We start from the raw sequence: 4,701 nt of genomic DNA on the forward strand, positions 1-4,701 counted from the left end.
AACCCCAATCATTCTCCTACCGATCCAAGGTACAATTGTACTCCTACGCCTCTGATCCCAGCAGGACACTGTGCACTTGATTCCCTTAACTGATCTCACCTACAACTAAGAGTTGCTGCAACCCAAAATCGCAGACTTGATAATAAACAAATCTGTCTCACACAGAAAATTCTATCAAAGGATAAATATGTCTCCCACAGAAAAACCCTAGGTTTTGTTCCGTCTTAAGATATAAAATCAAGGTGAACAGGAACCAATTGATAATTCGGTCTTATATTCCCGAAGAAAAGCCTAGATTAATCAATCACCTCTCAACAATCCTTCTTGACTACACAAGGGGTTTGTCGAGGAACCACAAACAGTGAGACGAATATGTTTGTGACTTCTTTATCTTTCCTATCAGAGAACTCTCACGATCTCAAGTCAATCAAAGATTGTACTCGTACGATAAAAGATGCAAGACCAGATCAAACAACTACGATAAAAGTAATATCGGTCTGGCTTCACAATCCCAATGAAGTCTTTAAGTCGTTAACCTGGTTTTAGAGAAGAAAACCAAAGGTTAAAGAAGAATCGACTCTAGCGAGCGCACTAGTATCACACAGACGTGTGGGGATTAGTTTTGCACAATGCTAGATGTCTCCTTTATATAGCCTTCAAATCAAGGTTTTGCCTTAGTTACAAAGCAATCCATATTCACCGTTAGATGAAAATCTAATTTAGATTCAAGCTAATATTTCTCAACCATTAGATCGAAAACTTATCTTGTCACACACACTTGGGTAGACGTTTACTGGGTTTGTGAAAATCATTCCCAAACGTGTACGTGTATGTTGGTTCAACCTAGTAATTAACCCAAAAGGTTAACCATATGAGCAATTCATATTAACCTAGTTCTTCTTCACCATAAATAGTTCAATTGACTCAAATGAACTAGTTAGAGAGTTGTTCAATTGCTATGAGATCTTATGTAACTACACAAGACACAATTGAAATAAATATGATTCGATTCGATGAATCGGCTCATGAACTTTATAGCCACGGTTTGCATTAAGCCTTCCTTAGTAATTTAAATTTCATGTTCAGAGCACATCTTTAGATCATAACCACTTAAGCTCACAAACAAGTTCGCGGACTTAAGGTAACCGGCAGAGTTTTCCAAACTCAACAGAAAATCTTGGAAAAGAGACTTCCGCCAGTTCGCGGACTAAACACGCAAATTAGTTTTTTGGAAAATCCCAGCAGAAATTCTTGGCAAGAGAACTTCCGTCAGTTCGCGGAATGAGTTCGCAAACTGAGTTCGCAAACTTGGCAAAGCCAATTCCTCCGGTTTCTCTCAATCAACAAAGTTCGAAAACTTCGTATTAAGGAATACATGGTTATGTAACCTAAACTCTCATTCCAATCATTGAGACATTCTCAGAGGACATTATATAGCCGTTATTCACAGACTATTTCACGTAAGAGCAATTCTCAAAGTAATTGAAACTTTTCATGACTTTCGTCACTAGGTGAAGATAAACTTGATCAAAGCGAAATGCTTTACCAACACACGATTTCGAGAAAAATATAAGTAGTGAATACTCAGCTCGAAATGTCAAATGTGTATGATCAAGTCTATATAGCATACGACTTTTGTCTCATAAGAAGTAGGAGATAGAATATATAGACTTTTGAGTGATAGATAAGTTCAAGTCTCCACATACCTTTTTGTTGATGAAGTTCCACGGTTCCTTGTGTAGATCTTTGTCGTTGTATGATGAATCGCCATGAAGTCCTTGAGCTCAACTACACTTTTCTATCCTAGTCCGAGACTTAGCTATAATAGACTAGAAATCAAGACTCATAGTTTTGATCACTAACATTGACAAACATGCTTGACATAGCAACGCATGCGAGGTCGACCGAGCTATGCTCTAACACATCTCTTATCTTCCTCCTCTTTAACACAGAAGAAAACCCTAACTTTACCAAAAAAAAAATTTCAGAGAAACAAATGAATTTCATCTTCATTATTTTCTCATCATTCGATTCGAAGAACCCAGATCTATTTTCTTTTGCTTAAGATGCATAACCCAAACTTTCGCCTCCCTTACAGAAGAAAACCCTAACTACCACCACATATCTAGGGTTGTTTGTTATGATTTCTATTTGTATTCCTTGAGAAAGTTACAGTTGATGCTACATATTTTTCAGATCTTAATTTTGTTTTTTTATCTGTGTCAATATTTCCTATCAAATACAGGGTTTTATAAGTTTGGGATATGTTTGATTTCTGGATATCTTGAGCGGTTCATTTAATTTTGGGGTTTTAATCAATTTGTTACTTCGATTTTGTCCAGTTAATGTTCACAATTGATTGATTCAATTTTTTCTTCAGTGAAAATTGTTTCTTTTACCAATGGTCTTGATATATGGGTTCTGCAAAATTTTGGTTTCTTTTCACACCTCTCTCACCAGACCATCTAGCCTTTTCCTTTGATTTCCTTAAAAGATCTGAAAGTAAACCAAATATTTGCTAAAACTGAGAAGAAGAGCGAGAGCATGATCATTTTCCATGAATATTTGGTGTTTGTGAGCTGCAGATGAAGAATTCTGGCGATTTCATCGACAAAGAAGACCTAAGATGTTTGATTGATGAGTATATTTGTAATGGGTATGATTGAATCGGATTCTAAAATTGATGATATTAGTTTTCACAAACAAGTTAGATTCGAAATTGGATTGGAAGAGAAGATTCAGATGAGTTGAGATGACGAAAATAAAATGGAGATCGAGAAAGAATAGATGGAACCGAAATTAGATAGCGAATCAGAGATTTGTTGGTCTTGAAATTGATTTGCATCTGGTGAAATGGAATTAGCTGGTGGAGTTGGATGATACAAGATCTGATGTTGATGGTGTTATTGAATCTGACAAGGGTTTAGAGATGATTGAGATGAGAAGATAAAGATGGTGCTTCAGTCTCAGATGGTGTTGGTATGAAGTGGTGAAGCAATTCAAGTCTATCAAATGCTAGTGAGCATCCCTTTCTCCATAAGTCTTTTACAAAGAAGCAGATAAAGATGCAGAAGGTATAAGTTATACTAAATCTTTGTTCAAGTTTTTCCATTTCCAAACAGTGTTTGGATTATCTTAACTAGATTGTGTACTTGCAGCATAGAAGGGTGTTCCTGATTTTTGGCTCAATGCTACGAATACAAATGAAGTTTTGATGGAGGAGGTAAGTTATATGATTAGCAAATTTTCTCTTTGTTGGAATAAAATTCCAGAACTGTTTGTATAATTTACTCTATCTGGAATGTAGATCACAGTGCGCATCGACGAAGGTGCTCTGAAGTATCTCAAAGACATCAAGTGGTTAAGGGTTGAAGATCCAAGGGGTTCGATCTTGAATTCCTTTCTGGTACCAATCCCTATTTCAAGAATGTTGTCCTGACCAAAACTTATCCTATGATTGATGATGATGAATTAAATCTAGAAAAAGCAATTGGGTAAGATTCTGGCCCCAGCCTTCGGTTAATGTTACCTCAGTAATTATTTAATGCTTTCTGACTCATTATGCGATTGCGACTATGCAGGACTGAAATTAATTGGTATCTTGGGAGAGTTTGACCCAGAAAGTGCTGCAGAAGGATCCTCAGAAGGGGTCAAAGAACACAAATCCCATCAAAAAAACTGAAGACTGTGAAAACTTCTTCAATTTCTATAACCCTCCCCAAGTCCCTGAGGATGATGATGATCTTGATAAAGAGACAGTAAGTTATTACTTGAGTTAAAACAGGCTGAAGACCTTCATAATCAAATGGAGCAAGGCTATGATGTTGGGTAAGTTGATTTCCTTTACTTTACAGTTACGGATTTTGTTGGAGTCTTATCCAAATTGTTGTGGTTGCTGAATATGTTTAAAATTTGTTCTTCTCTTTTTTAAGCTCCACCATCCGTGACAAGATGATATTCCAAGGTCTTAAGGCTGCTGAACCAAAATGCAAGTGCCCTGTTTGTAAAGAGGTACTAATTTATATATTATTTTTTTGCTGGATCTTCAATTTGTGTGTTTCTACGGTCACCCTCTGCGCAGTTAGGATCTAACTCTCCCGTATTGGATTTTTGATTTTGTTGCTTGCTAGGAAAGCTTCGTTTTGTCATCTATCAGCTGAACTACTATCTGGTGTGAACGTCCCAACTATAAATATGGACTTTTTCAAAATAGAAAAAAACAACAACAAAAAACTAGGATATTATCAGCTAATCAAATTATAGGTTCTTTCTTTGCAGGTTGGAGTATATGCCAATCCAATTCACATGATTGAGCTAGATCTTCTCTTGAAAAACAGGTAAGAACATCAAACTAGGGATACTAGTCAATCCTTTGTTTGAGAAGCTTTAATCTTTACTAAAACACTTCAGTATTACAGGCGTAGGGATTATTGGAAAGAGTGGATGCTTGAGGAACGTTCTTAGATGGTTAAACAATCTAAAGAATACTGGGAGTCGCAGACCAAATATGTCATTGGATATAGAAAGCTTAATAGCTATTGTTAGAGCATTGCTCGGTCGAACTCGCATGCGTTGCTATTTCAAGCATGTTTGTCAATGTTAGTGATCAAAACTATAAGTCTTGATTTCTGGTCTATTATATATAAGTCTCGGACTAGGATAGAAAGTGTAGTTGAGCTCAAGAACTCTATGGGGATTATC

At 36.4% G+C, this 4,701-nt stretch overlaps 1 pseudogene; it reads left to right on the forward strand.

Moving 5' to 3' along the window:
* The first annotated feature begins 3,065 nt into the window (after positions 1-3,065).
* Positions 3,066-4,464, forward strand: LOC113296214 (annotated as a pseudogene).
* The last annotated feature ends 237 nt before the right edge of the window (positions 4,465-4,701 follow it).

The sequence above is a fragment of the Papaver somniferum genome, chromosome 7 (assembly GCF_003573695.1).
Source record: "Papaver somniferum cultivar HN1 chromosome 7, ASM357369v1, whole genome shotgun sequence".
Classification (NCBI taxonomy): domain Eukaryota; kingdom Viridiplantae; phylum Streptophyta; class Magnoliopsida; order Ranunculales; family Papaveraceae; genus Papaver; species Papaver somniferum.